Source organism: Procambarus clarkii, chromosome 9 (assembly GCF_040958095.1).
Source record: "Procambarus clarkii isolate CNS0578487 chromosome 9, FALCON_Pclarkii_2.0, whole genome shotgun sequence".
Classification (NCBI taxonomy): Eukaryota; Metazoa; Arthropoda; class Malacostraca; order Decapoda; family Cambaridae; genus Procambarus; species Procambarus clarkii.
The window spans coordinates 38530614-38544284 of NC_091158.1; positions in this window are offsets into that span (position 1 = coordinate 38530614).

The following is a 13671-nucleotide window of genomic DNA, read 5'->3' on the forward strand; positions in this document are numbered from 1 at the left end:
GCCATCATGCAGTGAGTGGCCAGCATGCAGTGAGTGGCCAGCATGAAGTGAGTGGCCAGCATGTAGTGAGTGGCCAGCATGAAGTGAGTGGCCAGCATGCAGTGAGTGGCCAGCTTGTAGTGAGTGGCCAACATGCAGTGAGTGGCCAGCATATAGTGAGTGGCCAGCATGCAGTGAGTGGCCAGCATGAAGTGAGTGGCCAGCATGTAGTGAGTGTCCAGCATGAAGTGAGTGGCCAGCATGAAGTGAGTGGCCAGCATGCAGTGAGTGGCCAGCATGAAGTGAGTGGCCAGCATGTAGTGAGTGGCCAGAATGTAGTGAGTTGCCAGCATTTAATGAGTGGCCAGCAAGTAGTGAGTGGCCAGCATGCAGTGAGTGTCCAGCATGCAGTGAGTGGCTAGCATGCAGTGAGTGGCTATCATGAAGTGAGTGGCCAATATGTAGTGAGTGGCCAGAATGTAGTGAGTGGCCAGCATGTAGACAGAGGCCAGTATGCAGTGAGTGGCCAGCATGCAGTGAGTGGCCATCATGCAGTGAGTGGCCAGCATGCAGTGAGTGGTCAGCACGCAGTGAGTGGTCAGCAGGCATTGAGTGGCCAGCAAGGCTTTGAGTAGACAGCATGCAGTGAGTGGCCAGCAGGCACTGAGTGGCCAGCATGCAGTAAGTGGCCAGCATGTAGTGAGTGGCCAGCATGTAGTTTCTGGCCAGCATGCAGTGAGTGGCCAGCATGCAGTGAGTGGCCAGCATGCAGTGAGTGGCCAGCATGCAGTGAGTGGCCAGCATGCAGTGAGTGGCCAGCATGCAGTGAGTGGCCAGCATGCAGTGAGTGGCCAACATGCAGTGAGTGGCCAGCATGCAGTGTGTGGCCAACATGCAGTGAGTGGCCAGCATGCAGTGAGTGGCCAGCATGCAGTGAGTGGCCAACATGCAGTGAGTGGCCAGCATGCAGTGTGTGGCCAACATGCAGTGAGTGGCCAGCATGCAGTGTGTGGCCAGCATGCAGTGAGTGGTCAGCAGGCATTGAGTGGCCACCATACAGTGAGTGGGCAGCAAGCAGTAATTGGTTAGCAGGCAGTGAGTGGCCAGCATGCAGTAAGTGGCCAGCATGTAGTGAGTGGCCAGCATGTAGTTTGTGGCCAGCATGTAGTGAGTGGCCAGCATGTAGTTTGTGGCCAACATGCAGTGAGTGGCCAGCATGCAGTGTGTGGTCAACATGAAGTGACTGGCCAGCATACAGTGAGTGGCCATTATACAGTGAGTGGCCAGCATGCAGTAAGTGGTCTGCAGGCATTGAGTGGCCAGCATATAATGATTGGCCAGCATGCAGTGAGTGGTCAACATGCAGTGAGTGTCCGGCATGCACTGAGTTGGCTGTATGTAGTGTGAGGCCAGCATGCAGTGAGTGGCCAGCATGTAGTGAATGACCAGCAAGAAGTGAGTGGCTATCATGTAGTGAGTGGTCAACATGCATTGAGTGGTCAGCATACAGTGAGTGGCCAGCATGCAGTGAGTGGCCAGCATGCAGTGAGTGGCCAGCAGGCATTGTGTGGCCAGCATGCAGTGAGTGCCCAGCTTGTAGTGAGTGGTAAACATGCATTGAGTGGTCAGCATACAGTGAGTGGCCAGCATACAGTGAGTGGAGAGCATACAGTGAGTGGTCAGCATGTAATGAGTGGCCAGCAAGAAGTGAGTGGCTAGCATGTAGTGAGTGGCGAACATGCAGTGAGTGGCTAGCATGTAGTGAGTGGCCAGCATGTAGTGAGTGGCCAGTATGTAGTGAGTGGCCAGCATGTAGTGAGTGGCCAGCATGCAGTGAGTGGCCAGCATGTAGTAAGTCGCCAGCATGTAGTGAGTGCCCAGCATGCAGTGAGCTGCCAACATACAGTGAGTGACCAGCATGCAGGAAGTGGTCAGCAGGCTTTGAGTGGTCAGCATGTTGTGAGTGGCCCGCATGCAGTGAGTGGCCATCATGCAGTGAGTGGCCAGCATGCAGTGAGTGGCCAACATGCAGTGAGTGGCCAGCATGAAGTGTGTGGCCAGCATGTAGTGTGTGGCCACAATGTAGTGAGTGGCCCGCATTTAGTGAATGGCCTGCATGCAGTGAATGGCCAGCATGAAATGAGTGGCCAACATGCAGTGAGTGGTCAGCATTTAATGAGTGGCAAACATGCAGTGAGTGGGCACTATTCAGAGAGTGGCAAGCGTGTAGTGAGTGGCCAGCATGTAGATAGAGGCCAGCATGCAATGAGTGGTCAGCATTTAATGAGTGGCCAACATGCAGTGAGTGGTCAGCATTTAATGAGTGGCAAACATGCAGTGAGTGGCCAGCATGTAGTGAGTGGCCAGCATGTAGTGAGTGGCCAGCATGTAGTGAGTGGCCAGCATGTAGTGAGTGGTCAGCAGGCATTGAGTGGCAAACATGCAGTGAGTGGCCAGCAGGCTTTGAGTGGCCAGCATGCAGTGAGTGGCCAGCATGTAGTGAGTGGCCAGCATGTAGTGAGTGGCCTGCATGTAGTGAGTGGTCAACATGCAGTGAGTGGCCAGCATGATGTGAGTGGCCAGCATGTAGTGAGTGGTCAACATGCAGTGAGTGGCCAGCATGATGTGAGTGGCCAGCATGTAGTGAGTGGTCAACATGCAGTGAGTGGCCAGCATGCAGTGAGTGGCCAGCATGTAGTGAGTGGTCAACATGCAGTGAGTGGCCAGCATGATGTGAGTGGCCAGCATGTAGTGAGTGGTCAACATGCAGTGAGTGGCCAGCATGATGTGAGTGGCCAGCATGTAGTGAGTGGTCAACATGCAGTGAGTGGCCAGCATGATGTGAGTGGCCAGCATGTAGTGAGTGGTTGTCGGAAAATCCGACACCATTTAATATATCATACAGATAATAACTGTATTACCAACAAGTTACCCATAGAAAACGTAACTTGTAGTGGAATTACCGTCTATAGAAAACGGGATATCATCACCACATACTATTATAATTCACCAGCTATTCTGCTGGGAATTATTCTTAAATACATAAGTCTTTGGACTTTACCATCATAAAAACATCTTATATAAATTAACTTAATTATCAATATTAAAGTAGAGTAAATGTGACCCTTCTATCACTTTCTGAAATCTGGACAAAGTAGGCCAGGCGTCAGTGGGGAAGGAGGGCAGCCATTGTTGTTTATACGAGACCAGAGGCTCACACGGGAGCAAATTCGGCTCCTGTTAATTTTACTTGGACGTAGTGTTATGGATACCAAAGGTGTACCATCTGTCAACACGCTGTCAACAAATCAAGTTAAGTGTTCTTTCCGAAACCCATTATCTATCATTAGTGGCCATTAATGTCATTATATAGGGTGACCCGGTTAGAACGCGAAATCGCCTCATACTAAAGGTAATTAAGCCAGGTCTTCATGTTCTATGTACTGTATAGTGTTTTCTCTGATATAGCTTGTCATATATAGGATTCTGGCTTCACAGCTAGCGCACTTTTGACAGGTCAAGACGAGGATGGAAGATTTGTGCACCAGTTACTGGGTGATATGGAAGCTACCTCAAAGAGGATAATTTGGTGTCTACACCCTAGTTATACCTGGTGGACTAACCTGCTGTACTATAAGATAAGGAACCTTTTCAATGTATGTAGTTACTGTAGTTTGATTGGCTGCATACATATAAATATAAACCCCCCTAATGTGTAGAGGATCGATTTGTGAGATTATGAGATTATTGCAGAAATACAGTCCACTTATCATTATACAAATTGCTATCGAAGTATATAAATTAACGTAAATATAAATTCATATAAATTAAATAAATATAAATCTCACAGGTCGGTTCCCACAGTGGTCAACATGCAGTGAGTGGCCAGCATGATGTGAGTGGCCAGCATGTAGTGAGTGGTCAACATGCAGTGAGTGGCCAGCATGCAGTGAGTGGCCAGCATGTAGTGAGTGGTCAACATGCAGTGAGTGGCCAGCATGATGTGAGTGGCCAGCATGTAGTGAGTGGTCAACATGCAGTGAGTGGCCAGCATGATGTGAGTGGCCAGCATGTAGTGAGTGGCCAGCATGTTGTGAGTGGCCAGCATGCAGTGAGTGGCCAGCATGCAGGGAGTGGCCAGCATGCAGTGAGTGGCCAGCATGAAGTGAGTGGCCAGCATGTTGTGAGTGGCCAGCATGCAGTGAGTCGCCATCATACAGTGAGTGGCCAGCATGCAGTAAGTGGTCAACAGGCATTGAGTTGCAGCATGCAGTTAGTGGCAAACAGGCATTGAGTGGCCAGCATGATGTGAGTGGCCAGCATGCAGGGAGTGGCCAGCATGCAGTGAGTGGCCAGCATGAAGTGAGTGGCCAGCATGTTGTGAGTGGCCAGCATGCAGTGAGTCGCCATCATACAGTGAGTGGCCAGCATGCAGTAAGTGGTCAGCAGGCATTGAGTGGCCAGCATATAATGATTGGCCAGCATGTAGTGAGTGGCCAGTATACAGTGTGTGGCAAGCAAGCAGTGAGTGGCCAACATTTAGTGAGTGGCCAGCATGCAGTGAATGGCAGCATGCAGTGAGTGGTCAGCAGGCATTGTGTGGCCAGCATATAATGAGTGGCGAGCAAACAGTGAGTGGCCAGCATGCAGTGAGTGCCCAGCTTGTAGTGAGTGGTCAACATGCATTGAGTGGTTAGCATACAGTGAGTGGCCAGCATGCAGTGAGTGGTCAGCATGTAATGAGTGGCCACCATGCAGTGAGTGGAAAGCATGCTGTGAGAGGCCAGCATGTAATGAATGGCCAGCATGCAGTGAATAGCCAGCATGCAGTGAATAGCCAGCATGCAGTGAATAGCCAGCACGCAGTGAGTGGCCAGCATGTACTGAGTGGCCAGCATGCAGTGAGTGGCCAGCATGTAGTGAGTCGCCAGCATGTAGTGAGTGCCCAGCATGCAGTGAGTGCCCAGCATGCAGTGAGTGGCCAGCATGCAGTGAGTGCCCAGCATGCAGTGAGTGCCCAGCATGCAGTGAGTGGCCAGCATGCAGTGAGTGGCCAGAATGTAGTGAGTTGCCAGCATTTAATGAGTGGCCAGCAAGTAGTGAGTGGCCAGCATGCAGTGAGTGTCCAGCATGCAGTGAGTGGCTAGCATGCAGTGAGTGGCTATCATGAAGTGAGTGGCCAATATGTAGTGAGTGGCCAGAATGTAGTGAGTGGCCAGCATGTAGACAGAGGCCAGTATGCAGTGAGTGGCCAGCATGCAGTGAGTGGCCAGCATGCAGTGAGTGGCCAGCATGCAGTGAGTGGTCAGCACGCAGTGAGTGGTCAGCAGGCATTGAGTGGCCAGCAAGGCTTTGAGTAGACAGCATGCAGTGAGTGGCCAGCAGGCACTGAGTGGCCAGCATGCAGTAAGTGGCCAGCATGTAGTGAGTGGCCAGCATGTAGTTTCTGGCCAGCATGCAGTGAGTGGCCAGCATGCAGTGAGTGGCCAGCATGCAGTGAGTGGCCAGCATGCAGTGAGTGGCCAGCATGCAGTGAGTGGCCAGCATGCAGTGAGTGGCCAGCATGCAGTGAGTGGCCAACATGCAGTGAGTGGCCAGCATGCAGTGTGTGGCCAACATGCAGTGAGTGGCCAGCATGCAGTGAGTGGCCAGCATGCAGTGAGTGGCCAACATGCAGTGAGTGGCCAGCATGCAGTGTGTGGCCAACATGCAGTGAGTGGCCAGCATGCAGTGTGTGGCCAGCATGCAGTGAGTGGTCAGCAGGCATTGAGTGGCCACCATACAGTGAGTGGGCAGCATGCAGTAATTGGTTAGCAGGCAGTGAGTGGCCAGCATGCAGTAAGTGGCCAGCATGTAGTGAGTGGCCAGCATGTAGTTTGTGGCCAGCATGTAGTGAGTGGCCAGCATGTAGTTTGTGGCCAACATGCAGTGAGTGGCCAGCATGCAGTGTGTGGTCAACATGAAGTGACTGGCCAGCATACAGTGAGTGGCCATTATACAGTGAGTGGCCAGCATGCAGTAAGTGGTCAGCAGGCATTGAGTGGCCAGCATATAATGATTGGCCAGCATGCAGTGAGTGGTCAACATGCAGTGAGTGTCCGGCATGCACTGAGTTGGCTGTATGTAGTGTGAGGCCAGCATGCAGTGAGTGGCCAGCATGTAGTGAATGACCAGCAAGAAGTGAGTGGCTATCATGTAGTGAGTGGTCAACATGCATTGAGTGGTCAGCATACAGTGAGTGGCCAGCATGCAGTGAGTGGCCAGCATGCAGTGAGTGGCCAGCAGGCATTGTGTGGCCAGCATGCAGTGAGTGCCCAGCTTGTAGTGAGTGGTAAACATGCATTGAGTGGTCAGCATACAGTGAGTGGCCAGCATACAGTGAGTGGAGAGCATACAGTGAGTGGTCAGCATGTAATGAGTGGCCAGCAAGAAGTGAGTGGCTAGCATGTAGTGAGTGGCGAACATGCAGTGAGTGGCTAGCATGTAGTGAGTGGCCAGCATGTAGTGAGTGGCCAGTATGTAGTGAGTGGCCAGCATGTAGTGAGTGGCCAGCATGCAGTGAGTGGCCAGCATGTAGTAAGTCGCCAGCATGTAGTGAGTGCCCAGCATGCAGTGAGCTGCCAACATACAGTGAGTGACCAGCATGCAGGAAGTGGTCAGCAGGCTTTGAGTGGTCAGCATGTTGTGAGTGGCCCGCATGCAGTGAGTGGCCATCATGCAGTGAGTGGCCAGCATGCAGTGAGTGGCCAACATGCAGTGAGTGGCCAGCATGAAGTGTGTGGCCAGCATGTAGTGTGTGGCCACAATGTAGTGAGTGGCCCGCATTTAGTGAATGGCCTGCATGCAGTGAATGGCCAGCATGAAATGAGTGGCCAACATGCAGTGAGTGGTCAGCATTTAATGAGTGGCAAACATGCAGTGAGTGGGCACTATTCAGAGAGTGGCAAGCGTGTAGTGAGTGGCCAGCATGTAGATAGAGGCCAGCATGCAATGAGTGGTCAGCATTTAATGAGTGGCCAACATGCAGTGAGTGGTCAGCATTTAATGAGTGGCAAACATGCAGTGAGTGGCCAGCATGTAGTGAGTGGCCAGCATGTAGTGAGTGGCCAGCATGTAGTGAGTGGCCAGCATGTAGTGAGTGGTCAGCAGGCATTGAGTGGCAAACATGCAGTGAGTGGCCAGCAGGCTTTGAGTGGCCAGCATGCAGTGAGTGGCCAGCATGTAGTGAGTGGCCAGCATGTAGTGAGTGGCCTGCATGTAGTGAGTGGTCAACATGCAGTGAGTGGCCAGCATGATGTGAGTGGCCAGCATGTAGTGAGTGGTCAACATGCAGTGAGTGGCCAGCATGATGTGAGTGGCCAGCATGTAGTGAGTGGTCAACATGCAGTGAGTGGCCAGCATGCAGTGAGTGGCCAGCATGTAGTGAGTGGTCAACATGCAGTGAGTGGCCAGCATGATGTGAGTGGCCAGCATGTAGTGAGTGGTCAACATGCAGTGAGTGGCCAGCATGATGTGAGTGGCCAGCATGTAGTGAGTGGTCAACATGCAGTGAGTGGCCAGCATGATGTGAGTGGCCAGCATGTAGTGAGTGGTCAACATGCAGTGAGTGGCCAGCATGATGTGAGTGGCCAGCATGTAGTGAGTGGTCAACATGCAGTGAGTGGCCAGCATGCAGTGAGTGGCCAGCATGTAGTGAGTGGTCAACATGCAGTGAGTGGCCACCATGATGTGAGTGGCCAGCATGTAGTGAGTGGTCAACATGCAGTGAGTGGCCAGCATGATGTGAGTGGCCAGCATGTAGTGAGTGGCCAGCATGTTGTGAGTGGCCAGCATGCAGTGAGTGGCCAGCATGCAGGGAGTGGCCAGCATGCAGTGAGTGGCCAGCATGAAGTGAGTGGCCAGCATGTTGTGAGTGGCCAGCATGCAGTGAGTCGCCATCATACAGTGAGTGGCCAGCATGCAGTAAGTGGTCAACAGGCATTGAGTTGCAGCATGCAGTTAGTGGCAAACAGGCATTGAGTGGCCAGCATGATGTGAGTGGCCAGCATGCAGGGAGTGGCCAGCATGCAGTGAGTGGCCAGCATGAAGTGAGTGGCCAGCATGTTGTCAGTGGCCAGCATGCAGTGAGTCGCCATCATACAGTGAGTGGCCAGCATGCAGTAAGTGGTCAGCAGGCATTGAGTGGCCAGCATATAATGATTGGCCAGCATGTAGTGAGTGGCCAGTATACAGTGTGTGGCAAGCAAGCAGTGAGTGGCCAACATTTAGTGAGTGGCCAGCATGCAGTGAATGGCAGCATGCAGTGAGTGGTCAGCAGGCATTGTGTGGCCAGCATATAATGAGTGGCGAGCAAACAGTGAGTGGCCAGCATGCAGTGAGTGCCCAGCTTGTAGTGAGTGGTCAACATGCATTGAGTGGTTAGCATACAGTGAGTGGCCAGCATGCAGTGAGTGGTCAGCATGTAATGAGTGGCCACCATGCAGTGAGTGGCCAGCATGTACTGAGTGGCCAGCATGCAGTGAATAGCCAGCATGCAGTGAATAGCCAGCATGCAGTGAATAGCCAGCACGCAGTGAGTGGCCAGCATGTACTGAGTGGCCAGCATGCAGTGAGTGGCCAGCATGTAGTGAGTCGCCAGCATGTAGTGAGTGCCCAGCATGCAGTGAGTGCCCAGCATGCAGTGAGTGGCCAGCATGCAGTGAGTGCCCAGCATGCAGTGAGTGCCCAGCATGCAGTGAGTGGCCAGCATGCAGTGAGTGCCCAGCATGCAGTGAATAGCCAGCATTCAGTGAGTGGCCAGCATGTAGTGAGTCGCCAGCATGTAATGAGTGCCCAGCATGCAGTGAGTGCCCAGCATGCAGTGAGTGGCCAGCATGCAGTGAATAGCCAGCATGTAGTGAATAGCCAGCATGCAGTGAATAGCCAGCATGTAGTGAATAGCCAGCATGCAGTGAATAGCCAGCATGCAGTGAATAGCCAGCATGCAGTGAATAGCCAGCATGTAGTGAATAGCCAGCATGCAGTGAGTGGCCAACATGCAGTGAGTGGCCAGCATGTAGTGAATAGCCAGCATGCAGTGAATAGCCAGCATGTAGTGAATAGCCAGCATGCAGTGAATAGCCAGCATGCAGTGAATAGCCAGCATGCAGTGAATAGCCAGCATGTAGTGAATAACCAGCATGCAGTGAATAGCCAGCATGTAGTGAATAGCCAGCATGCAGTGAATAGCCAGCATGCAGTGAATAGCCAGCATGCAGTGAATAGCCAGCATGTAGTGAATAGCCAGCATGCAGTGAATAGCCAGCATGCAGTGAATAGCCAGCATGCAGTGAATAGCCAGCATGTAGTGAATAGCCAGCATGCAGTGAATAGCCAGCATGCAGTGAATAGCCAGCATGCAGTGAATAGCCAGCATGCAGTGAATAGCCAGCATGCAGTGAGTGGCCAGCATGTAATGAGTGACCAGCATGCAGTGAGTGGTAAGCAGGCATTGAGTGGCCAGCATGTAATGAGTGGCCAGCATGCAGTGAGTGACCAGCATGCAGTGAGTGGTAAGCAGGCATTGAGTGGCCAGCATACAGTGAGTGGCCAGCATGTAGTGAGTGGTCAGTATGCAGTGAATAGCCAGCTTGCAGTGAGTGTCAAGCTTGTAGTGAGTGGTCAACATGCAGTGAGTGGCCAGCATACAGTGAGTGGCCGGCATAAAGTGAGTGGTCAGCATGCAATGAGTGGTCAGCATGTAATGAGTGACCAGCATGTAATGAGTGGCCAGCATGCAGTGAGTTGCCAGCATGCAGTGAGTGGCCAGCTTCTAGTGAGTGGCCAACATGCAGTGAATGGCCAGCATACAGTGAGTGGCCAGCATGCAGTGAGTGGCCATAATGCAGTGAGTGGCCATCATGCAGTGAGTGGCCAGCATGCAGTGAGTGGCCATAATGCAGTGAGTGGCCATCATGCAGTGAGTGGCCAGCATGCAGTGAGTGGCCAGCATGAAGTGAGTGGCCAGCATGTAGTGAGTGGCCAGCATGAAGTGAGTGGCCAGCATGCAGTGAGTGGCCAGCTTGTAGTGAGTGGCCAACATGCAGTGAGTGGCCAGCATATAGTGAGTGGCCAGCATGCAGTGAGTGGCCAGCATGAAGTGAGTGGCCAGCATGTAGTGAGTGTCCAGCATGAAGTGAGTGGCCAGCATGAAGTGAGTGGCCAGCATGCAGTGAGTGGCCAGCATGAAGTGAGTGGCCAGCATGTAGTGAGTGGCCAGAATGTAGTGAGTTGCCAGCATTTAATGAGTGGCCAGCAAGTAGTGAGTGGCCAGCATGCAGTGAGTGTCCAGCATGCAGTGAGTGGCTAGCATGCAGTGAGTGGCTATCATGAAGTGAGTGGCCAATATGTAGTGAGTGGCCAGAATGTAGTGAGTGGCCAGCATGTAGACAGAGGCCAGTATGCAGTGAGTGGCCAGCATGCAGTGAGTGGCCAGCATGCAGTGAGTGGCCAGCATGCAGTGAGTGGTCAGCACGCAGTGAGTGGTCAGCAGGCATTGAGTGGCCAGCAAGGCTTTGAGTAGACAGCATGCAGTGAGTGGCCAGCAGGCACTGAGTGGCCAGCATGCAGTAAGTGGCCAGCATGTAGTGAGTGGCCAGCATGTAGTTTCTGGCCAGCATGCAGTGAGTGGCCAGCATGCAGTGAGTGGCCAGCATGCAGTGAGTGGCCAGCATGCAGTGAGTGGCCAGCATGCAGTGAGTGGCCAGCATGCAGTGAGTGGCCAGCATGCAGTGAGTGGCCAACATGCAGTGAGTGGCCAGCATGCAGTGTGTGGCCAACATGCAGTGAGTGGCCAGCATGCAGTGAGTGGCCAGCATGCAGTGAGTGGCCAACATGCAGTGAGTGGCCAGCATGCAGTGTGTGGCCAACATGCAGTGAGTGGCCAGCATGCAGTGTGTGGCCAGCATGCAGTGAGTGGTCAGCAGGCATTGAGTGGCCACCATACAGTGAGTGGGCAGCATGCAGTAATTGGTTAGCAGGCAGTGAGTGGCCAGCATGCAGTAAGTGGCCAGCATGTAGTGAGTGGCCAGCATGTAGTTTGTGGCCAGCATGTAGTGAGTGGCCAGCATGTAGTTTGTGGCCAACATGCAGTGAGTGGCCAGCATGCAGTGTGTGGTCAACATGAAGTGACTGGCCAGCATACAGTGAGTGGCCATTATACAGTGAGTGGCCAGCATGCAGTAAGTGGTCAGCAGGCATTGAGTGGCCAGCATATAATGATTGGCCAGCATGCAGTGAGTGGTCAACATGCAGTGAGTGTCCGGCATGCACTGAGTTGGCTGTATGTAGTGTGAGGCCAGCATGCAGTGAGTGGCCAGCATGTAGTGAATGACCAGCAAGAAGTGAGTGGCTATCATGTAGTGAGTGGTCAACATGCATTGAGTGGTCAGCATACAGTGAGTGGCCAGCATGCAGTGAGTGGCCAGCATGCAGTGAGTGGCCAGCAGGCATTGTGTGGCCAGCATGCAGTGAGTGCCCAGCTTGTAGTGAGTGGTAAACATGCATTGAGTGGTCAGCATACAGTGAGTGGCCAGCATACAGTGAGTGGAGAGCATACAGTGAGTGGTCAGCATGTAATGAGTGGCCAGCAAGAAGTGAGTGGCTAGCATGTAGTGAGTGGCGAACATGCAGTGAGTGGCTAGCATGTAGTGAGTGGCCAGCATGTAGTGAGTGGCCAGTATGTAGTGAGTGGCCAGCATGTAGTGAGTGGCCAGCATGCAGTGAGTGGCCAGCATGTAGTAAGTCGCCAGCATGTAGTGAGTGCCCAGCATGCAGTGAGCTGCCAACATACAGTGAGTGACCAGCATGCAGGAAGTGGTCAGCAGGCTTTGAGTGGTCAGCATGTTGTGAGTGGCCCGCATGCAGTGAGTGGCCATCATGCAGTGAGTGGCCAGCATGCAGTGAGTGGCCAACATGCAGTGAGTGGCCAGCATGAAGTGTGTGGCCAGCATGTAGTGTGTGGCCACAATGTAGTGAGTGGCCCGCATTTAGTGAATGGCCTGCATGCAGTGAATGGCCAGCATGAAATGAGTGGCCAACATGCAGTGAGTGGTCAGCATTTAATGAGTGGCAAACATGCAGTGAGTGGGCACTATTCAGAGAGTGGCAAGCGTGTAGTGAGTGGCCAGCATGTAGATAGAGGCCAGCATGCAATGAGTGGTCAGCATTTAATGAGTGGCCAACATGCAGTGAGTGGTCAGCATTTAATGAGTGGCAAACATGCAGTGAGTGGCCAGCATGTAGTGAGTGGCCAGCATGTAGTGAGTGGCCAGCATGTAGTGAGTGGCCAGCATGTAGTGAGTGGTCAGCAGGCATTGAGTGGCAAACATGCAGTGAGTGGCCAGCAGGCTTTGAGTGGCCAGCATGCAGTGAGTGGCCAGCATGTAGTGAGTGGCCAGCATGTAGTGAGTGGCCTGCATGTAGTGAGTGGTCAACATGCAGTGAGTGGCCAGCATGATGTGAGTGGCCAGCATGTAGTGAGTGGTCAACATGCAGTGAGTGGCCAGCATGATGTGAGTGGCCAGCATGTAGTGAGTGGTCAACATGCAGTGAGTGGCCAGCATGCAGTGAGTGGCCAGCATGTAGTGAGTGGTCAACATGCAGTGAGTGGCCAGCATGATGTGAGTGGCCAGCATGTAGTGAGTGGTCAACATGCAGTGAGTGGCCAGCATGATGTGAGTGGCCAGCATGTAGTGAGTGGTCAACATGCAGTGAGTGGCCAGCATGATGTGAGTGGCCAGCATGTAGTGAGTGGTCAACATGCAGTGAGTGGCCAGCATGATGTGAGTGGCCAGCATGTAGTGAGTGGTCAACATGCAGTGAGTGGCCAGCATGCAGTGAGTGGCCAGCATGTAGTGAGTGGTCAACATGCAGTGAGTGGCCAGCATGATGTGAGTGGCCAGCATGTAGTGAGTGGTCAACATGCAGTGAGTGGCCAGCATGATGTGAGTGGCCAGCATGTAGTGAGTGGCCAGCATGTTGTGAGTGGCCAGCATGCAGTGAGTGGCCAGCATGCAGGGAGTGGCCAGCATGCAGTGAGTGGCCAGCATGAAGTGAGTGGCCAGCATGTTGTGAGTGGCCAGCATGCAGTGAGTCGCCATCATACAGTGAGTGGCCAGCATGCAGTAAGTGGTCAACAGGCATTGAGTTGCAGCATGCAGTTAGTGGCAAACAGGCATTGAGTGGCCAGCATGATGTGAGTGGCCAGCATGCAGGGAGTGGCCAGCATGCAGTGAGTGGCCAGCATGAAGTGAGTGGCCAGCATGTTGTGAGTGGCCAGCATGCAGTGAGTCGCCATCATACAGTGAGTGGCCAGCATGCAGTAAGTGGTCAGCAGGCATTGAGTGGCCAGCATATAATGATTGGCCAGCATGTAGTGAGTGGCCAGTATACAGTGTGTGGCAAGCAAGCAGTGAGTGGCCAACATTTAGTGAGTGGCCAGCATGCAGTGAATGGCAGCATGCAGTGAGTGGTCAGCAGGCATTGTGTGGCCAGCATATAATGAGTGGCGAGCAAACAGTGAGTGGCCAGCATGCAGTGAGTGCCCAGCTTGTAGTGAGTGGTCAACATGCATTGAGTGGTTAGCATACAGTGAGTGGCCAGCATGCAGTGAGTGGTCAGCATGTAATGAGTGGCCACCATGCAGTGAGTGGA